Source organism: Rhineura floridana, chromosome 3 (genome assembly GCF_030035675.1).
Source record: "Rhineura floridana isolate rRhiFlo1 chromosome 3, rRhiFlo1.hap2, whole genome shotgun sequence".
NCBI classification, from domain to species: domain Eukaryota; kingdom Metazoa; phylum Chordata; class Lepidosauria; order Squamata; family Rhineuridae; genus Rhineura; species Rhineura floridana.
Window position 1 is genome coordinate 61,478,042 of NC_084482.1, and position 23,703 is coordinate 61,501,744.

Consider the following 23,703-nt stretch of genomic DNA (forward strand, 5'->3'; position numbering starts at 1 on the left):
CAAATAAGGAACAGGTTTGAGGCTTTAAACGTAGTTGACAGAGAACCAGAAGAACTATGGAGTGAAGTCAGAGACATTATCAGGGAAGAATGAAAAAAGACAATATTTCTAGTTAAAAAGAGAGAAAGACCTCAATGGATGACTGAAGAAACTTCTGAGAGAACGAAAGCAAAAGCAAAAGGAGATAGAAACATGGTCAGAAGCCTAAATGCAACAATACAGCAACTAGTATGTAGAGACAAAGAGAACTATTACAATAGTTATTGTATAGAAATAGAAGAGGACAACAAAAACGGAAGAACAAGAGCCCTATTCCAAAAGATTAGAGAAGTTAAAGGGAAATTTAAACCAAGACTAGGGATGTTGAATAATCAACAGGGGAAAACACTGACTGACCGAGATGAAATAAAAGGAAGATGGAAGCAATACGCTGAAGAACTATATAAAAGATGCAAGGATGACAGATTCATTCATGGAGGAACCATATGATGAAGAACCAGAAATTTTAGAATGCGAGGTGAAAGCTGCTCTTACGTGGAAGAAACAAATCACCAGGAACAGATGGCATACCAAAATAGTTGCTACAAGCTACTGAGACTGTCCAAATTTTGACTAAAATTTGTCAAGAAATATGGAAAACTAAACAATGGCCCACAGACTGGAAGCATTCAATATATATCCCAATTCCAAAGAAAGGGGATCCCAGGGAATGCAGTAATTATCAAACTATTGCCTTAATATCCCATGCAAGTAAAGTAATGCTCAAGATTCTACAACAAAGGCTCTTACCATATATGGAGCAAGAAATGCCAGACGTCCCTTTCTGGATTTAGAAAGGGAAGAGGTATCAGAGATCATATCGCAAACGTACATTGGATAATGGAATGGACCAAAGAATTTCATAAGAAAATCACCCTGTGCTTTCTAGATTACAGCAAAGCCTTTGACTGTGTAGATCATGAAACACTATGGAATGCTTTTAAAAAAATGGGGGTCCCACAGCATCTGATTGTCCTGATACGCAACTATACTCTGGACAAGAGGCTACTATAAGGACATAATATGGAGAAACCGATTGGTTCCCAATCAGAAAGGGTATGAGACAGGGGTGTATTTTATCACCCGATTTCTTTAATCTATATGCAAAACATATCATATGGAAAGTGGGATTGGACCAAGATGAAGGAGGTGTGAAAATTGGAGGGAGAAATATCAATAATTTAAGATATGCAGACGATACCATACTACTAGCAGAAACCAGTAATTTTGAAATGAATGCTCATGAAATTTAAAGAGGAAAGCACAAAAGAAGGACTACAGCTGAACGTCAAGAAGACTAAAGTAATGACAACAGAAGATTTATGTAACTTTAAAGTTGACAATGAGGACATTGAACTTCTCAAGGATTATCAATACCTTCCCACCGTCATAACCAAAATGGAGACAATAGTCAAGAAATCAGAAGAAGGCTAAGACTGGGGAGAGCAGCTATAAGAGAACTAGAAAAGGTCCTCAAATGCAAAGATGTCTCACTGAACAATAAAGTCAGGATCATCCAGATCATGGTATTCCCGATCTCTATGTACGGATGTGAAAGATGGACAGTGAAAAAAACGGATAACAGAAAAATCAACTCATTTGAAATGTGGTGTTGGAGGAGAGCTTTGTGCATACCATGGACCGCAAAAAAGACAAATAAACAGGGTGTCAGAACAAATTAAACCAGAACTGTCACTAGAAGCTAAAATGATGAAACTGAGGTTATCATACTTTGGACACATAATGAGAAGACCTGATTCACTAGAAAAGACAATAATGCTGGGGGAAACCAGAAGGGAGTAGAAAAAGAGGAAGGCCAAAAAAGAGATGGATTGATTCCATAAAGGAAGCCACAGACCTGAACTTACAAGCTCTGAACAGGGTGGTTCATGACAGATGCTATTGGAGGTCACTGATTCATAATCAAGTCGTAATCAACTTGAAGGCACATAACAACAAAACCCTGCCCAAGTTTATAATTAATCACATTGATAAACAACCCAAGAGAACAACCTGGTTTGTACATATAACCATGAGGACATGTGCAGGTTCATTTGTGCTAAGAGCCATGGTTTGGCTTAGCATTACATGTGAATAGAGCCAATATTATAAGTTAAGCAAAGAAATACTCTCACAAAAGAAGAACTAACGCCTTTAAATATTTGACTACTACAAAAATGGAAGTTCAACCAAATGTGGGGTTCCTGATCTGCTTTTGCAACAAAACTGATCTTAGCAACAGCAAAAGCTAACTGTGCTTAAAACAGGACTAAAAGCAAAATCCTATGCATGTTTACTCAGAAATAAGTCCCACTGAGTTCAACAGGGTTTACTTCCAGTTAACTGTATAGGACTAGAACCTTGCCACATAATCCTATCCATGTCTACTCAGACATAGGTCTGAAGATTCCAAGTTCAATCCTTGGTGTCTCCAGGTAGGGCTGGGGAAAGCCCATGCCTGAAACCCTGCACAGCCACTGCCAGTCAGTATAGACAATACTGAGCTAGTCTGACCAATTGTGTGATCTGGTATAAGGCAGCTTCCCATGATCCTAAGTAAATCCCATTGAGTTTAACAGAGGTTAGTCCCAAACAAGTGGGTATAGGATTGCAGACTTAAGATCTTAAATCCAAAAAGGTTTTAAGGGCACATTTTTTGAAAAAGGTTTTACTCAGCATTCAGGATTGTGGTATACATCTGGGATCCTAGAGCATACTTATGAGGGAGTAAACTCTACTGAAATCAGCAGTAAGATTCTCATGTGAAAAGGTGATACCTTCTATATATCTGTCTTCAGTCAGCTGCAGAAAAGCCCCATCTCCATTCCACTACCATGTGAACACACTTTCAAGGTGCTTCAGTTATTTCTAAAGTGCTACTTTACAAATCCATTTTAAAATAACATTACCCAGTTGGTAGAGCTATAATTACAAAACCTTATAGAACAAGGTTCCCAAGCTGTGGTCCATGACCACCAGTGGTCCGCAAACTATAGGACACTGGGCCCAATGTCCTGTAGGACCCTGCAGAGCTGCGTTGCGGAACGGAGAGTATTGAGCGAGCTTATGTGTGTGTGTTTGAATCTTTGCTAAGATTCTACCTTCCCTGCAAATTAGTCAGACAGAGACTTTAAGCTTTAAAATAAGAAATAACTACTTTATTCTGGAAGTACATGTTTTATAGGAAAGGGTCCTATATCTAGCTAACTAGCTAAGTTGGAGCAGCAAGCACTGAGCCCAGTGCTCGCCCTCATGCTGGAGGAGAGGGAGAGACAAAGGAATATGTCTGCTCCCCTCTCGAGAGAAAGAAGAAGACTGGGAAGGAGGGAAGGACCTGGGATCAACATCCTTTGCATATCAGTCTAGCAGGAAGGGAGAGACAGCAGGAGATCAAAGGGCTAGATATAGCCTAGCAACCAAGAGGACTCCTCTCTAGCTACCCTTTTTAACCCCATGCAGTCTCAACCCACAAGTTGGAGTTGAACCTCATACATTCCAACACAAACTTCATTCAGGTGGTCTGCAAAATGACCTCATTAAATATTCGTTTTGATTTTTCATTGTATTTTCATTGCTTGTTTTACTTCTACTATTATATTTTATTTTACAGTTTTAGTTCTATGGAATGAAAACTAATACAATAAAATACCATATAACATATAAAAGAAGCAATAAAAATACAACTGAAAATCATATAGCATCTAGCACAGCACATTACAATCACTACAACAGGCAAAAAAATTATTAAGTGGTCTGTCAAGACCATCAGTAATTTTCAAGCGGTCCACAGGGAAAAAATAATTTGGGAACCATTATTTTAGACCATACCTAAATCCTAAAGGGGTTCTCTCTTCTATAGATAATTCACTAATACGCAAAAAAATACCAAATTCTTCCAAGCTACACAGGAAGTGGATTGGACTGTGAAAGACCAACCCAAATTGAGTTTGCATTTTGACAACTTTGTAGGGCAGTCCAATATCTCAGAGACGAGGTCAGGTCTCCTGCTCCCCTGGTGCATTCACTATAGCTGCCCAATTTCCCTGCTTTTTAAAGTTTGGTAGAAATATCTGTGGGCTATAGGTACATCCTTAAACCGCAAGGTTTTTTGCCTGTTGGTTAATTTCCTTGCTTTTTAATCCGGGAGGTAAGAAATGGGAACCTGCGTAAATTTGCTGAGAATGGATTGATCATTTGCATGCTTATTAAGTGGGATTTACACACACACACACACGGCAATCATGCTTAGAATAGGTGAAACTGAGCACAGGGGATGGGGAAGGCAGGAGGGGGAGGAGGGAGGGGTGGAAAGGCAGAGGGGAGGACTGGGATGGGAGCCGGCAGGAGGGGGGAGGGGAGGAGAAGGAGAGGTTTGATCATTTGCATGTTTATTGAGTTCAGTGGGATTTACTCACGTGCAATCATGCTTAGGATAGGTAAAACTGACCTGGGGGGAGGGATGGAGGGATGGATTGGGCAGGGGAGGCGGAAGAAGGAAGAGGGCAGGGGAGGAGAAAGGGAAAGGGGAAGGAGGGAAAAGGCAGGTCTGATCATTTGTATGATTATTGAGTTGAATCGGATATACTCCTATGCAATCATGATAAGGATAGGTAAAACTGACCAGGCTGGGCCTGGCAACCAAGAGGTCTTCTGTATCTTTCAAAGTTGGGCAGGGGGAAGGGAGAATTCTACCTTGTGGTTTTTCCCATTACAGAGTTGCAAGAACACCTGCACTTGGCTGACTTTCTCTTCTACTAAAGATACAGGATCAGTCTCAGTCCCTGAACCTGGCAACCCTACCTCCCACCCAAATTTAAAACAAAGCTGTCCCTGGCCACATCCACACCAGGCCTCTATTACACTTTGGACAATCATTATTTATTTATCTATTTATTTAATGTATTTATATACCGCCCCATAGCCAAAGCTCTCTGAGCGGTTTACAATAACTAAAAACATTAAAAACAAATATACAAATTTAAAAACACATCTTTTAAAAACAATTTAAAAGAATTTATAATGGCTTCTCTCAAAGTCATGGCTCAAAGCCAATCATGGCTTCTCTCAAAGAATCCTGGGAAGTGTAGTGAAGGGTGCTGAGAGTTGCTAGGAGACACCCTGTTCCTCTCACAAAGCTTCAATCAGAGTGGCTGACTGTTAACCATTCTCTCAGGGGAATAGGAGTCTCCTCTCAGCACCTTTCACAAACTACACTTCCCAGGATTCTTTGAGGGAAGCCATGACTGTCTCAAGTGAAATCAAGTCTGGTGTGGGTGTGGCCCTCTTATTAGCCAAGCCCAGCAGCTGTGAGGCTTTTAGAACACTGACAGTTAATCCTTATTTATTTATTATTTATTTTTATTTTATTCAATTTCTATACCGCCCACAGCCAACGGCTCTCTGGGCGGTGTACAACATAAATATAAAAATACAGTAATATAATAAAATCACATAGTAAATACAAACATACCACAAAAATTCCCCAGAGCTAAAAACATATTACACAATTTAAATTTAGAATACCAGAATGTGCTAAATATGCTAAAATATGTTAAAATGCCTGGGAAAAGAGGACGGTTTTAACCTGGCGCCGAAAGGATAACAAAGTTACTGAGCATGCCCCGCGTTATAATAGGCTTCCAGCCAAAATTTATTAAATTAATTAAAAATCAACCAGGCATTTTTTTAACTTTTAAATTACAGTAGATGAAGGTCAGAGTATGGGGCAAGGTCAGTATTAGGATTACAGGTACTCTGTGAACATGGCTGATTTTTAATGAATTTCAACAGATTATGAGAACTCTGGCAGAAAGAAGTCCAAAAGGGCTCTGAGGTTTTTCTCTCTCTTTTTAGACTTTGAACTCTCGATTCTCTCTGACTGTTTTTTGTATCGCCATGAAAATTGAGAGGGTTGTTAAGCAAGCGTTTCTGAGTTCAGAACTATAAGTTTTGTAAGGCTTTGTTTTGAAATGAGCTTATGGGAAGCATCAGAATGGCATGCGGGGGTATTTTCAATTTAACATTGCAGAATGTGAAAAATCCATGCTGGCTATAGTATACAGCTGCTCTCGTGGCTGTATAATAATCCAATGTTACAAGAAAACTTGGGAGATAGGCCTGCACTTACCTCTTGGGTTGCTTGTCTTGTAATTCTGTCCTTCCTTTGATTTTATCGTGAATAGTAACCTAGAAATACATGAATAGAGCTTTACCCAATAATGTGTGCAATGTGATTCACTTCTTCTTTTAAAGTCTAAAGTAGGCTGGTCAGGGGAAGGCTAGGTCAAATGATTATTGTGCAAAACTGTGGTATTTCAATGACACTTGACTCTTGAAAGAACCAAGTTTGCAGTGGGAAACTGAGAACTGAAATCACTCTGTTTCATAAAACTGCAATAGCAGCACATGTATCCATAGAATTCTTGAGACTGCAAGAATCTAATTCTTATACAGAGACCACTGATCAATACAGCACTATACTCCCTGCTCATTGGCAGCAGCCTCCAACTTAATAAAAATTATATTCATCATCATCATCAATTACTACGTTTATATCCCACCTGTTCTCCAAGGGTCTCAAAGTGACATACATTTGAATCAATAAGACTTGCAAGTGTCTAACTTTGGTTGGATCACATCTGAACGGTACAAAAAAAGTAAGGACAAATAATGACTAACTTGGGGGCATCTTGGCCAGACCATTTCTGTAGTTCCCAGCCCTTCTTTTTTCTTTGCAGATAAGCAGCTATGTTATCTGCATGTAACTCTATATTACAATTAAGGCAGGTTAGAACCTGTTAATTATATGGCAGTTCTGCCATGCACTTAAGCAAGGACAGCATGCTTCATAGCCTAAGAGTTACTTTTATGCCAAAACATCTCTGTGTAATGCTGAAATGAATATATATACGCACAACAATATTTTGAAGAGTTAAAATGGAGAGACAAGTGGTTTGTGACCAATGTCTTCTCTGATGTCTGTCACCTACAAATCATCTCAGAGTGACACTGTTTCAAGCCCATGAGTTTGGCATGGGTTAGTTTTTGAGTTAAACTGAATTAGCCTGAATTACCGACTCCAATAAAGAGTAGTTTCAACCAGACACTTGTTCTTCTGAAGTTCTCAGAAATCAAAAAATCAGACTTCCGGGAAGGGTGACTTAGCCTGTGCCTGCTTTTGAGACGGGCTCCTGCCTCAAAAGAAGCTTATTCAGATATATCAGTCAGTTTTTTCTTTTTTTTTGACTGATTAAACTTCTCCCGGGTAGGGAGAAACGAAGAGATTAACCTCAAAGCCTACTTTTGTTGGGACGACCAGATCTCATTAATTTATGGGACGAGGTCCAGCCGACGAAGGTGGGACGGATTTTCAACAGCAAGCTCTATCTGTTAAAGCGAACGTTCATCTTATCTTCTAAGAGAGAACGCACTAACAGGCAAGCACCCTTCTTTCTATATTTTTCTTTTACTTGACTTAAATTGTTGCTGTTTAAAAGAGATTTGCCAGATTGATCGGTTTTTGACATCTCACTGGGGAGCCATAACTTCTCTCTGCTACGCACTAATTAATAGCTTATCTCTGTTTTTGTTGCAAAAAGCTGTCCTGGATTTGCATTCTAAAGATATACACAGAAGAGGGATTTCTATTCCAGATTTTTATTTTGAAAAATATTATACTGTTTTGAGACTACTCTCTTTTTGGTCTATTTTATTTTGACGAATCTGTTTCTTGACGATTGCCATTAATTGTTTCGATCCTGGGAACTGCATTTTGTTTACTTAACTATTGGAGAGATAAGGCTGTCTGCTCTGTTTATACTGTGATGTCACCAAGTTTGGAGTATTAACCCAATTGTTGCTGAAATAAGAAGTGGTTTTCCTATATTTTTCTTTTAAAATGGCAATTAAGAAAGTGGCTGAAAATCTGGAAATAACTATGTTTCAGAAAATAATGGATGAGATTGAGATAACGAAAATTGAATTGAGTAAAATGAAGCAGGAGATTAAAGATATAAGGGTCCCTGTGAGAGAGGTGACCCTGGAAGGGGTCCCTGTGAGAGAGGAGACCCCGGAGATTGGAACAGGGGTCCCTGTGAGAGAGGAGACCCTGGAGACTGGAATAGGGGTCCCTGTGAGAGAGGAGATCCCGGAGATTGGAACCAACGTGGAACAGGAACAAGATTTGGAGTCTATGGACTTTAGAAATAAAATCTATTGTTTGGAACTCAATGTTATCTCTGAAGAAATTAATGAAGATTCTAGAGATAAAGTTATCAATGGCATGGATAATCTTCTGGACTGGAATGATGTGATGGAGCCCAATATAGAGAAAATCTATGGAATTAACTGCAGCCATGTGACAATGGAAAAACTTTTAAGAGATGACCCAGTGTATTTTGAAAAAAAGAACAGAGATATGATTTTACAGCAGTATTTCAGCAACCTATTCAGAATGGATGGCAAGAAAATATTTGGGATAGAGGTAATTCCCATCAGACTCTTACTATATGACTATGGCTTTGACAGCAAGATTATTATGGAATACTGATAATGGAAGATTGGATATTGAAATTACTGGACTTAACAAGACTACTGAAGATGGAAGATGGAAAATGGAACTAATAGAGATAATAGAACAATGGCTACTGAAATTACTGAACCTAACAGATTCTGATGTGATGGATTAATTGAAATGTTTATTTTGACTATGGTTATGACAATAAGATTATCATAATTAGTAATGAGATGGATTAATCGATATGCTTATCTGGAAAAAAAAATTGATAGATATATTTCTTAAAGAATTGAAACCTCTCTTTGACTTTTTGTGGAAAGAATAAAGTAATGTTTATGAGATTTGATGATTAAGTAAGATAACTACTGGAGGAAAGTGATTTTATAATATGACTTAAGAGACAGGATTGTTATATATTATAGATTTATAACTGATTTGATCTTTGACAAATGGGAAGTCAATATTTTACTCTTTATTTTTTATTTTTGTTTTTTTTTTCTTTTTTTTTTTTGTTTAACTATTTTTGATTTTGTTTTTTGTCTTTGAATGTTTTATGATTTTGTCTTGTATGTTTTATGAAAATCTGAATAAAAATTATTGAAAAAAAAAAAAAAAAAGAAATCAAAAAATCAGAAATGGCAGATCTTTGTTCAGAACACTGTGTGCACAGGGGAGCTCCAAGACCTTTTTCTGCATTCACCTTGAAAAAGTTGGAGACAGTATTTCTATGCTGTGTTCTGACTGGAATTAAATAGTATCTTATTCTTAGGGCTCACTTGAATGCAGTGGGCACCTACCTTCCATTTCCTCTAGCAGAGACTGATTATGTGTTTCCTCCTATTTTGGCCCCCTTGTAGAGTCACCTGTGTGTCAAGAGGATAGGAAGGTGGAATCTCTTGACACAGAGCTGGCGAGTCACCAATTGGATGAGAGCACTATCACAGATAGATTGCCTCTCCATAGTGAATAAAGGTTTTTAACTAAATTGGCTTGTAGGGCAGGGGTGTGGGATGATTTCACTCTTCCTTTGGATCCGGTGATGGGTTTAACATTTATGAACCAAGAGAGCATGCTCAGGGCCTGTTAACATTTGATCATTAAGTGATCCTAAGTATACACTTATGTTCTTGCATAAGAAGTGCTTTACTCAATCAGATCTCTGTAGTCCAGCACCCTTTGCAAAAATCCCACCTTTTGCTTACCACTGTTGGTTCATTTTCTGTTTTAATCTTCAGCATTCATACCCCCATGGACCTTGCAAGTGGGGAGGAGGGGAAAGGGGGCCAGAGCCTCCCCTCCTTTAAGATGATCAGGCAAAAAACTACTGCTGTTGTAGGCATGGCTGATTGATGTTATTTAATTTTTACTTTGCTCAGTTATTAGTTCTCAAGTGTCCCCTTTTTTAAAGTGTATATATGATTGTTATAAACTCACTTCAACAAAAGCTACAACATAACAGCTTATGACTTCATTATTCGCCCATTAAAAAGCAGATGTAAAAATGTACCTAAAAAGTAGGCAACATTCATCACAACCTGACCCCCTTGAGCCCCATTCCCCCAGCCTTAAAACACCCTTCCAGGGCCTATACATACCCCAGCTTCCATGGCCCAGAGGGCTCTCAAGTAGGTACTCTATTTGAAGAGCCTACTGTGGGGCTGTAGTAGGAAGGTTGCCAGTGGGCAATGAAGAGCAGAAGGCTAAGAGTTGTGTGACTGACAGGTGCATCTCTTTAAAAAAGAATGTGTTCCACTGATGAGTTCCAAAATCCCACAAGTAAGTATTGTATTTATTATTCACTAATAGGCAAAAAAACATGCAGTTTAAGAACTTACCAACAATCAACAGATATTTCTATCAAACTTTAAAAAGCAGGGAAACTGGGCAGCTATAGTGAATGCACCAGAGGAGCAGGAGTCCTGATCTCCTCTGAGATATTGTACTGCCCTACATATTTGGTTGTCAGTTATCAAAGCGCTGATGCATTGCTAAGAATGCTAGTCAAGGAGGCCAGGCTCAGCCCGGCAAACCATGCAGATGCCAAATTATGTGTGACAGCAACAGACCTGCATGTCAGACTTGGGTTACCACCAAATCCCCATAAAGCAGGGGCAATGTAAATAAATCCAAGGGAAATGAGGTGTTCAACCTTTCCCCTGCCCGTGTTTCCTCTCAGTCTGCTATCTCTCCCTAGTTCTTTTTCTTCTAGTGGGGGTCCAAGACTGGAAGTTTTGAATGCTCAAGCTGAAGTTTCAGGAATGTTAAGATTTCCCAGACTAGGTCCGTCAACAGGTTTAACTTGTTTGGTCTGAACAACCAATACAGGCTGCTCTTGCTGCTACAATGCTGGACAACTTGCTGTCCATGATGATCAATTGCCTGCCTTGTCTTTCTTCCCTGTAAGCTGTCAGTGTACATTCCAGCTGTGCTTGCAGTGAGGATATTGAGTCTTAAATCAGATTTTGCATATTCCATATTTGAAGGACAAATATAGCATCTACATTAGCTGGATTGTACAGTTTAAAAATGACTCTCTCCCACTTTCTATTCTACGTGATCCCCACATGTATCTAACTCAGAAAGTATCCTCAGATGACTACACCATTCAGATAGGATGACACTTTTTCCTGGGTGTGTGCCTTTAACAGCTGCTGGCCAAGCAAAGGTTCACAGGGGCAGCTTCCCCATCATTGCATCAACTGAATTCCTGCCTAAAAAAGCAGCTTGGTCATATGAACAGCTAGGAGTGCCTAAGCCCACTGAAATCAGTGTGCTAACTCCACACAAAAGATTGCACTGAGACTCCTGCATGAGAAGCAGCAGCTGCACTACATAACACTTAAGTAGTTTCCAATTAACACAGGAATTCCTTGAGGAACTAACCCTCCTGACAGATTTCAGCCCTGCCTAGACCTTGAACCTGAGGTCTCCTCAGATGAAGAGCAGGACTGTCCAGCAGCTCTCCACACTGCCAATGACTCGGAGGAGCCCTTAGATCTTGACCTCCCTGTCTAGGACTGGTGATCCTCACACCAGCTGCTTGGGTTCCTAGCCACAGCAGAGCTTGGAAAAGTTACTTTTTTGAACTACAGCTCCCATCAGCCTAATCCAGTGGCCATGTTGCCTAGGGCTGATGGGAGTTGTAGTTCAAAAAAGTAACTTTTCCAAGCTCACACACACCCATCTCCCCCAGGGCCACAGGAACAGAGGAGGCAGTAAGCTAGGCAGGAACTTTAGAGTTATTGCCATAGTGCCTGGCTATTCACACATGAGATTACTTGGCAGGAGGGGGAACAGCATAGAAACACCTGCTTGGATTAGAAGGGGTGTAGAAGCCTCCAGCTCTTATACTGTATAAACTCCCCATCTAAGCTGGCTTATTGCTGAAGCAATAGCTCTCATCCAAACCCCAGCCTTTTTGACTTGGGGAACTGGACAACCCTCAGACTAGATAAAAGTAATTTGTAAAATACTTTATGTATTAAAAATACTATGATAAATAAATAGGGCCAGTCTTTGGTGGATACAGTACTTTAAGCATCTGTCTATGCATAGCTTTTTATGCCAAAATAGCTTTATACCTACCTTGGTTATACAGGATGCTATGCAGCCTGAGATCTGCCTAGCACCTAATCCAAATAAGGCGTCATCTGCACTATGAATTTAAAGCAGTATTGTACCACTTTAAACAAGTATCCTGGGAACTGTATGTTAAAGGTGCTTAGAGCTGTTAGGAGGAGGTTGCAGACGGAATTCCTCGGGAAGAGGGATTGACTGTTAAACCACTCTGAGAATTGTAGGTCTGTGAGGGGAATAGGGGTCTCAAGCCTGCAATCTCCTCCTACCAGCCCTGTAGCTAGGGTAGGGCAAATGGGTGAACCCCCCTAGAGCTGTGCTTTGCTACTGCCGCCGGATTTTTTTTGGAAAATTATATTTTTAATTTGTAACATTACATATGATGACATCCTCCATTTGAAGAATGACTATTTGTTTTAAGAACAAAAACAGTTTAAGAAAAGGAGCTTCTGAATAGTTCAGCAAATAAGGCAGAACAAGTGCACAACAAAAGCCTCATCTGGAACAGGTCCCCCAAAAATCTGCTCACTCAGAACTTTCCCTGACTGGGGGTGGATTTTTCATAAACACAAGCACCACATAATTACTTAAATGACCCTGGAAAAACCAAGCCTATACAGCAACTTTCCCTTGAAGAGTTAAATATTGGATCTTTGTATTATGTACTAGGGTTAGACTCCACTCCTTGGCCTTTCCTTTGCTCTGCTTTTCAGTTTCTCTACTCAGCTGGCAATAAAGAAGCATGTTTGTTTGCCTGCAATAAGAAGTGTTTGTTTATTCTTCACTTGTTATGATGCGTAGAGCAGGATTGAGTGCTGACTGCTGAAGTTACCCTTCTTTAAGGCTGCAATCCAATACACACTTACCAGGGAGTAAGCCCCATTGAACCCAATGGAGCTTACTTCTGAGTAGACATGCATTGGATTGCAGGCTAAGTTGCCTTTTAAAGCACTCACTATACTGAGTTACAGTGGCTATTTTTTCTTCTTTTTCTTGAGTACTTGATTGCAAACAGCTCTAAAGGGATGGAAACATGGCTGTGCACACTACAGTTTGTTAGCTGGCTTGCCACCTAGGCTGTAGCACAGACCTAATTTCTGATTTCCCCAATATGTGCAGCTCACCATAAGGCCTTTTCAGGGTTCTGGACACTAGGAACTAAGAACCACCTTCAGCATGCCATTTCCTTCTAGATGTTCTGAGTATTATCGTCAAAGGTCAAGGGAGGAAGAGAAGCAGCAGCTTCAAACAGAGAAGTCTACTTTGCTTCACAGCTCACCAACAAAGGTTGAACAATTGTTGCCTCTCAGTTAACACAGAGTAAGCAGGAACTACAGCTCCCATCCCAAATTCCAGATCAAATATCTGACAGCAGAGTGAGCATTTTCATATAATCACTCTCTGATTATTGCTGCATAGCTAGATCTGCAGCTCAAACAGAAGGCTCCCAGTGCACATTCAAATATTTTTATTAGCTCAGCTTTTGTTTTATGAAATATGTAGTTCTCATATTGGGTGCAGAATATAACTGGAGCAGCTTTTGCTAAATGAAACCAAAAGATCTGAACAGGGTGTCTTCCTCTCTCTATAGCACCATGTGTCTTATGTTCCATCTGTTCCTTTCACTTCCATATATATATATATATATATATTTTCCTAGGGGACATACAGAATAATGTAATCATCAAATGGGGTAATTTTATATTATCACAGTTTAATGTAATTAAGAGAAATTGCACAATCTTAGAGGATACAGACAAGACTTTTTAAGTGTAGGGAAGTGGCTTCAACATGCATCATCTGCCTGCAAGCAAATGCCTTGGAATGCAGCGAGTCTCTTCAAGCATTTGTTATCACTCTAGAATGCCTGCTTTACCCCAATTGCTTTTGGTTACCATTGCTAGTGATCACCGTCTTCCAAAGCAGCTCCTTTACTCCTAACTTAAGGATGGAAAACGGAATATTGGTGGCAGAGCTTGGAAGTAACTACTTACAAGTAACGAATTACTTGTAATTCATTACTTTTTTGAGTAACAAGTGGGTAATTCCTTTACATTTTGATTGTAATAGTACTAGGAGTAATTTTACTACTTTTGTGGAGTAATTGTAACATTTCCAGAATTGCTTTTGGGCATTACTTGGGGAGGGGGAGCAGGGGAAGTCTTCTGCTCCTCTGATTTGTGGATGAAAATAATGTGCCTCAAACTGGGCTTCTGTGTAGTGTCGCTCTTTCCTCATGCTCTGTGGATGGGTGGGAGGCGACGAGGGAGGAGGCAGAGAGTGAGATGGGGTGGAGTGGAGAAAACAATAATTTAGAAAAACAGATAGTGGTGGTGAAGAATGGAGTGGAGGGAAAAAGCATCCAGAGGTCAAGAACATAGATAAAGGACGAGAAGGAGGCAGCAGCAGAATGGAGATAAAGAACTGTGGAGGTGAAAGATGGGAACTCTGTGTGTGTGTGTGTGTGTGTGTGTGTGTGAATACTGTTTGCACTTGGCACACAAAGTGGCCTCCACCACCCTCTCTGGCTACTGTGCTGCATTTGCAGTATTTTAACTTTTTTGCATCTCAGGGGAAAATGTTTGCTTGAGTGAGTGTCCCTTAGTTGGTGGCAGGCAGGGTCTGGGAGGTGGTTAAGTGAGAGAGATTATGCTGGCTGGCTGAGTGCGGGGTGTTGCACTTGGTTTGATGTGCAAAGATCTGAGTAGTGGCCTCAGTCTCCCTCCCTACCACCCTTACCAGCAGAGAGACCACCATTGCTATCTTATGAATAAAAATAATTATTCTACTACCTCTGTATGTGTTTGTTTATTTTTAATGTTGTTTTAGATGTGCAGCAGCCAAGGTCAGCACCTTGTAGGCATTTTTTTTTTTTTTCAATAATTTTTATTCAGATTTTCATAAAACATACAAGACAAAATCATAAAACATTCAAAGACAAAAAACAAAATCAAAAATAGTTAAACAAAAAGAAAAAAAGAAAAAAAAAACAAAAATAAAAAATAAAGAGTAAAATATTGACTTCCCATTTGTCAAAGATCAAATCAGTTATAAGTCTATAATATATAACAATCCTGTCTCTTAAGTCATATTATAAAATCACTTTCCTCCAGTAGTTATCTTACTTAATCATCAAATCTCATAAACATTACTTTATTCTTTCCACAAAAAGTCAAAGAGAGGTTTCAATTCTTTAAGAAATATATCTATCAATTTTTTTTTCCAGATAAGCATATCGATTAATCCATCTCATTACTAATTATGATAATCTTATTGTCATAACCATAGTCAAAATAAACATTTCAATTAATCCATCACATCAGAATCTGTTAGGTTCAATAATTTCAGTAGCCATTGTTCTATTATCTCTATTAGTTCCATTTTCCATCTTCCATCTTCAGTAGTCTTGTTAAGTCCAGTAATTTCAATATCCAATCTTCCATTATCAGTATTCCATAATAATCTTGCTGTCAAAGCCATAGTCATATAGTAAGAGTCTGATGGGAATTACCTCTATCCCAAATATTTTCTTGCCATCCATTCTGAATAGGTTGCTGAAATACTGCTGTAAAATCATATCTCTGTTCTTTTTTTCAAAATACACTGGGTCATCTCTTAAAAGTTTTTCCATTGTCACATGGCTGCAGTTAATTCCATAGATTTTCTCTATATTGGGCTCCATCACATCATTCCAGTCCAGAAGATTATCCATGCCATTGATAACTTTATCTCTAGAATCTTCATTCATTTCTTCAGAGATAACATTGAGTTCCAAACAATAGATTTTATTTCTAAAGTCCATAGACTCCAAATCTTGTTCCTGTTCCACGTTGGTTCCAATCTCCGGGATCTCCTCTCTCACAGGGACCCCTATTCCAGTCTCCAGGGTCTCCTCTCTCACAGGGACCCCTGTTCCAATCTCCGGGGTCTCCTCTCTCACAGGGACCCCTTCCAGGGTCACCTCTCTCACAGGGACCCTTATATCTTTAATCTCCTGCTTCATTTTACTCAATTCAATTTTCGTTATCTCAATCTCATCCATTATTTTCTGAAACATAGTTATTTCCAGATTTTCAGCCACTTTCTTAATTGCCATTTTAAAAGAAAAATATAGGAAAACCACTTCTTATTTCAGCAACAATTGGGTTAATACTCCAAACTTGGTGACATCACAGTATAAACAGAGCAGACAGCCTTATCTCTCCAATAGTTAAGTAAACAAAATGCAGTTCCCAGGATCGAAACAATTAATGGCAATCGTCAAGAAACAGATTCGTCAAAATAAAATAGACCAAAAAGAGAGTAGTCTCAAAACAGTATAATATTTTTCAAAATAAAAATCTGGAATAGAAATCCCTCTTCTGTGTATATCTTTAGAATGCAAATCCAGGACAGCTTTTTGCAACAAAAACAGAGATAAGCTATTAATTAGTGCGTAGCAGAGAGAAGTTATGGCTCCCCAGTGAGATGTCAAAAACTGATCAATCTGGCAAATCTCTTTTAAACATCAACAATTTAAGTCAAGTAAAAGAAAAATATAGAAAGAAGGGTGCTTGCCTGTTAGTGCGTTCTCTCTTAGAAGATAAGATGAACGTTCGCTTTAACAGATAGAGCTTGCTGTTGAAAATCCGTCCCACCTTCGTCGGCTGGACCTCGTCCCATAAATTAATGAGATCTGGTCGTCCCAACAAAAATAGGCTTTGAGGTTAATCTCTTCGTTTCTCCCTACCCGGGAGAAGTTTAATCAGTCAAAAAAAAAAAGAAAAAACTGACTGATATATCTGAATAAGCTTCTTTTGAGGCAGGAGCCCGTCTCAAAAGCAGGCACAGGCTAAGTCACCCTTCCCGGAAGTCACAGCACCTTGTAGGCATTTTTTTAAAGTAACTGAAATGTAATTGTAGTGATTACTTTGGAGGAAAAGTAAAGTAATCAGTTACTTTCAGAGCAATTGTAATTGTAACGGTAATTACTACTTTTTTGGGTCATGTAACTGTAACTGTAATTTACTACTTTTTAAAAGTAATCTTCTAAGCTCTGATTGGTGGACAGCAAAAGAGGTTTAAATATGTTCTCAAAGCTAATCTAAAAAAATGTAACATGAGCATCAAGAACTGGGAAGCCTTGGCCCATGAGCATCCCAATTGGAGGTCGGCCATTATCAAAGGTGCTATGGACTTTGAAGAAGCACAAATACAGGGCGAAAGGGACAAACGAGCTAAGCGGAAGGCACGTCAAGCAAATCCTCATCGTGACCATCTTCCATCTGGAAACCTGTGTCCTCACTGTGGGAGGCTGTGTGGATCCAGAATTGGCCTCCACAGTTGCTTATGGACCCACTCTTAAAGACCTTACCCTGGAAGACAATCTTACTCGGCCATGAGTAATCGCCAATAAATGAATGAACCATTGCTATTAATAAAATCTAAACATTTCTGGCTATTCTATCAGAATTTATGTAATTTTGCTCCTATATAAATATATGAAGCCTGCAATTCCATGCACACTTAACCTGGGAGTAAGCCCCACTGAATACACTGGGATTTAATTCTTAATAAACACGCACAGGATTGCCCTGCCAGTATTAATTTAATTTTGATTTATATGTGGAACATCTTGTCTCAACTGTTTTTACTGTTATGTTTTTAACAGTACTTGCCTTTGGGAAATTAACAGCATGTTAAAAACAAATTACTAACCTTAGGTATATTGGAGAGATTACAAGGCATACAGTATCAGGAATATGTTTTCATGAGTACCTCTTCCCCTCCCCACAATCATCTGCTATATGTTCTTTGTTCATAAATCGAAAGTTACAGCTTCAGTGGCATTTGGATGTTTATCCATTCAATTTATAGTTGCCAAATCAATATTCTGAACAATGAAAGAGTTGTCCCACAAGTTCTATGGAACTGTAAGAGCCCAGCATTTCTTTCAATAAGAAATGGTACATCTGCAAATTCTAACTCAGCTCTACACAACCAGTGTATGATGATGACTGAAAGCAGAAGTTATCCCTTTCACCCCTTTGGATCATTTAGACTTCATTCCTAAGCACCTTTACTAGGGAGTAAACATCATTCAACACAGTGGGACTTACTTCCAAGTAAATGTGCACAGGATTGCTCTATAAAACACCCACTCACATTCATCATAATCAAAGTGACCAATGGTGGCAAAAGTTGTGTGTTTGGGAAGCGATTCCTTTCAAAACATTTTTATTATGAAATCAAGATAATTCAGATCTGCAATAGCGGCTTGAGTATACAACCTGCATATAGCAGTCAAGTTCAGAATAGTTAATGCATCACACAACTGCATGATTTTATCGACAGGGCACAGAAATTAGACTAGAGCCATTATCACAAACTATGCAAGACAAAGCTTTTTCCCCCGCTTGGACCAGAGATAGCCTTGCACGAGATATATTGAACTCTACGTAATATATATATAGAACTCTACTGGAAGACATTCTAAGATGCACCTGCAAGAGCATCTCTCTCTCTCCCCCCCTATATATGTATATTTAACACTTACCTAGTCTGCTTTAATCTTCATTCCTCATGCAGCAGTGCTCCATCCAGCAACAGCCCATCTGCTATACCAAACTAAACTTTGCCCCCAGCTGTCTTATTCCTTGAGGGATTATGTTCCACTGACAGTAATAGCACCCTACGAATCATACCATCCCATTCCACACAGAGCGGAAACATAAATCAATTTCTTATTTCATTATCTGTTGATTATAGTAAAGCAGACCGTAATTCCGTCATTGTTGACAGGAAGCATGCACTTAGGGCCTTAACAACAGGCAGCTGGGAAGGCCAGAGAAAGGTCTTGCTCTGCTTTAATTGACTGCTCTGGCCCCCAAAAATAAATTAATACAAATCACTCTGTTTTCGGTCTTCCATGGAGTCTTAAAAAATAGACAGGCAGAAAAGTCTGCACTGTGAACTTGGCATGGCAGTTTGCAAACAATTCAGTCTGGTCTGGTTTGCTTCCTGTACTTCAGTCTCTTTGGGAGAGATGGAGAAAATGGCTAGTCACCCTTCCAAATTAAGAGCATGACCATATGAAAGGAGACACCCTTTGGCTGCATTCTCATTACAAAAAGCAAATAGGTATGCATGCAGGTTTGCATTTATTTATTTATTTAGCACCAGGAATATTCAGGAATAGTGCTTAATTTTATTGTGCACATACCCTTTACATACAGAAACATGCTTATTTCCCACCAGGAGGCTCTTCACATCAGGATATGCTAGAGTTCTGTACTCTTTACCCTCTCTTGAAAAATACAGAAACTGATAGTCACATTTAGAACTGCCAACAGACAAAACTGTATTCTACCAGGTAACTGGTATTGGGATCTGATTAGCAAGTAAAATACACATTGTCTCCAACCCCACCCCCCTAATCCTAAACCTTGAGTTCTAGGTCCACCCCTTGACACATCAAGTTCCATCCAGTGAAATGAGGGCCAGTATTTTTTAAATCAAAATCTGGCAATTCTAGTCACATTTTGCACAAAGAATGTAGGAAGGTAATCTAGGATATGTACTTGCTTTCACAGAAGACTGCATAATCTCTCTCAGTGAGAAGAGTTATTGGTACACACAGTAAGGATTTTACAGTGAAGTAGCTGTTTGTATGAGCTAGGATTGCCAAATGAGAGGGAGGGACCACAGCTCAGTGGTCAAGCTCAAGAAAAATAAGATTGTGTCACATTATTTACAACCAGACATTCCTAACTATACACTCCAAGACGAACAATTAACAGCAACACCAGAAACTGAACTATTTGAGTTACTACTAGGTCACAGCCTGCAAACAGTAGTAGACATAAGACTAGGTCATACAAAGGTGTGTTTTGGTCTCTTCTCAAGGCTTGGATCTGTGAAATTCAAGTCATATACTTTTAGGAAATAGTCATACTCTGGGCACTTCACAGCCACCAATTCCAGTAAAATTAAAAAGCCATCAGTTACCAGTAACCTTGAGCCAAGTACCCGGGAGAAAGGCTTGAGCAATAAGAACTAGGTAATTGTCAAATAAGTTATATGAAGGCAAAACATCTTTTGCAGTATGCCTGTTCTGCAGCATTCTAGTCTGGATTCGGTAGTTGATTTGTGGTGGTGGTAAGAGACTAGGCTCTAGTCACTAGAGCAGCCTTTCCCAACCAGTGTGCCTCCCGATGTTGTTGGACCACAACTCCCATCAGCCTCAGCAATGGCTGAGGCTGATGGGAGTTGTGGTCCAACAACATCGGGAGGCACACCAGTTGGGAAAGGCTGCCCTAGAGCAACTCTTTAAAATAACATTCTGTTGAAATTGTTGAAAGTTAACAATGCTGGGCCTACCATCAAACAGAGTGAGGCAGCCCTCCTAAGGCAGCAAAAGTTGGAGTTCCATGAAAGGGCAGTAAATTTTAAGTTAATATGTTATAATATTTTTACTAATATAGGGGAAGACCACCTTTTGGATTTTTCTGCCTCAGGCATCAAACTTGTTTGGGCTGCTTTTGCAAGCCAGCCTCTTAAGGCACCCACTGATTTAATCTGCAGTTTCAGTTCAGCAATCCAACATATGCTTGTCAAGCTGAAACTTGCCCCATTCTGCACTAGCTGTCTTGAATTCTTTCACAAGCAGCATTTTTCATGTGCTATGTTTCAGACTTTTCAATGCATCCATTGTTTGAGACAGAACTCTCTGTCAAATACTCTTAAGAGATCAAGACCAGGTAGGTGGGCTTGAAGCTGATGTGGGGAGGCCATAATTCACCTTGGCCAGCATGCTGAGCTTCTGCCAGATGTGCCTTTACCTCTCAGGCAGGAGACAATCTAACAGCTGAAGATCTGTACTGGCTCATTTTATAAAGGGATGGGCAGAAATGCAGGCAACATTGCACCAATGACAAATCCCTTGAGATTATTCATTGGGTGGAGATCGCAACAAGTTTAATGTTGTACATATAAATAAGGTTTCCAGAATCATGCAAAACAAGCCCAAATTCTTAAGATTTTCTCAGATAATTTTAGATTATTACTGAGAATACTATACTGTAAATTTCTTTTACCCACATTGTTTACCACTAGATCCCAGAAATGCAGACAGTGCCACCAATGACATCACCATTTCAAATGTCAGGTGGATGCCAGTCTCTTCAGGCGTGGCACTGCGTATTCCATCTACATGAAGGCAAAGCTGGTGAGATGCAAAAATAGACTTTATGGGTTTCTTGAGCTGGCTTCAGGGAGGAACACTCTGAATTCACCAGTGCTAGTAGGGAAGGTGGTGAGTCATTTGTATTTTTGGACATTGGAGTGTCACAAGGTGCCTCATACCAAAATGACCAACAGGTGTGCTAGATTCTATCATAGATTTTCCATGAAAGAGCTTCATGGGTGCCAATTTGTGCATATTTTGTGAGGGATCAAGTGGAGTTCTTGCCATTGTCTGAAGTGAACTTAAAAGGTCATTTCATAACCACCTTACAGAACTGCCACGTGGAAGGGTTGCTGGTGGCTTCCACGGAGTGGCTGCTGTAGCATTTGAAGCAGCTGGGAGAATTTGCAAGGGAAACAGGGGCAGGAAATCTGGAATTATTGTTGCAAAAAGTGACAGATGGGAGGGTTTGTGCTAAAGCTGCCCACATTTTCCATGGACAAATAGGAACACTATTTGAACTAAGAGCTCTCCATAGACAGCAGCTGCAAATGAATAACCTGTCAGAACTGAGGGATAATATTTGGAGGTTGGAGCTGTGTCTAGATCGAGGGGATACATGCTGCTTTGCAGATTCCTCCTTAATGTTGGTTCTTGTGTTAATTCATAGCAGCCAAGAGTACTTGATCTCCCTGCATTTTCTCAGAGGTGCTTAAAGTCAAACAGGCTGATTTTTTTGGGAAGTCTTCTTTTTCTGATTTTTATCATGACCTTTGAACTGAATATCTCTAAGGGTCTCGGTTTCAATGAGCCTTGCCCCAGACAAATGAAAGAGCAGAAAATGATGAAGGTGAGGACAATCCCTTTTTTAGTTAATATACACACATGGTATAGCTATTAGCATTTAACATTATTTCTTAGGGGCCATGCATCCTGAGAAGTAATTTATTAGTAATTGAATTATTAGAATTAGCAGCATTGAGGCTACTGTCCTTATTAGTGGTAATCAGAGACACTGGTTATGAAATACAATTTTTCATAGAAGTTAAAACAAGTAATTTTTCTAAGCCACTTTGAGCATATTTGTATGGAAAAGTGGCATATAAATTCAAGTAATAAATAAATAAATAATAAACACTACTCAGACACAAGTCTTATTGAATTCAATTGTACTTACTCCCAGGTAAATGGGTATAAGATTGCAACCTAGGAAAAGTTCTTGAAAGAAGTTCCTCGACTTAGGCTGAAAGCCTTTCCTCGGTCACAGGAGAGCTGACAGCAGATCAAATGCTCCCCTCATATATGCTCATTATCTTCAAAACTTTAATCTGAGGGCTGCCATAGCAAAGCATGCTTTGGGTATGGGAAAGTCAGCTTCAAACTCTGCCCAACTATACAGAAAAACAGTTGGCCCTGGGCAGTTCTACCTCACAAGCTTGTTGTGAGGATAAAAATGTTGCACTGAGGGTACAACTACACTTTAATAAATAAGCTTTCATCAATGGACAGAAGGCCCATCCTTACTTGCCACATATGAACTAGGTACATATTGACCTACACACTTGACACACTTATACTCCATACACTGAACCTACCTGAATGTAAAGGTACTTTCTTTATAACACATACATTGAAAATTAGCAAAACTTATGAATGCAGACCCATACCTCTCCCTATTTCCTCTCCTCCCTGTTTTATGTTAGTTTGCCGCTTTATTAAACAATAAAACATGCACACACAAGAGGCTGCTTCAGAAAATGACAGCTCTAGGTCAAATTTTCCTCTTCCATAGCACATAGTAAAACATACCCATGCCCCAGTATCATTTCTGAGCATTTCCCCACCCATCAGCCAATGATGAAGAGCAGCAGAGGGGAAACGCACACAGTTCAGTGACAAAGAACATGGAAAGGTTTTACAACATGCTATGCATGTCTGTGGAGAACTTCACATAGGGCTGCCACTGAAAACAGCAGCACCATATTTATTATAATACGTGTTCCCTCCACCCCTACTGATCATGTTGGATGACGAGAAGGCTAAAAATGTAATAAAACATGTTCCAGAAGCAGTTGACCTACAGAAGAGTTTGGAGACCAAGGAAGGTGGCAACTTCAGGGTTCATCTTCATCAATCCCCTTCCCTTCCGAACTTTCTCTCCTCACCTCTCTTTGAGCCTCTATTGTGGATTGCATCAGGAACTTCTAATGGAGGAGTGAAGTAAGCATACATAACAGCTCAAGAACCATTTGATTAAGAAGAGGAGAACACGGGGAAAAGAATTCTGTGATGAGAGGCTTTGACAAAGGAATAACTTTGAGCATTCTATATCTGTATAATCGAAGGTTGTTGACAGATAAAAGTTAAAAAGCACCCAGTGAAATAGTTATATAAAGCCAGAAAAATAATA

General features: G+C 39.5%; 1 protein-coding gene across 5 annotated transcripts in view; it reads right to left on the reverse strand.

The window, feature by feature from the left end:
- The window catches only part of UNC13D (unc-13 homolog D), an 85,714-nt gene extending 65,471 nt beyond the window's left edge, over positions 1-20,243 (reverse strand). The window contains exons 1-2 of one of the 5 annotated variants that reach the window (XM_061616212.1): positions 20,117-20,243; positions 6,167-6,225 (exon numbers count right to left, since the gene is read on the reverse strand). The gene's annotated coding sequence lies outside the window, so the exon portion shown is untranslated. Of the gene's footprint in view, positions 1-6,166; positions 6,226-12,139; positions 12,219-18,665; positions 19,197-19,689; positions 19,713-20,116 lie in introns of those variants that run through there. The other 4 variants (XM_061616213.1, XM_061616210.1, XM_061616211.1 and 1 more) reach the window with 4 other exon arrangements.
- Positions 20,244-23,703: the final 3,460 nt, after the last annotated feature.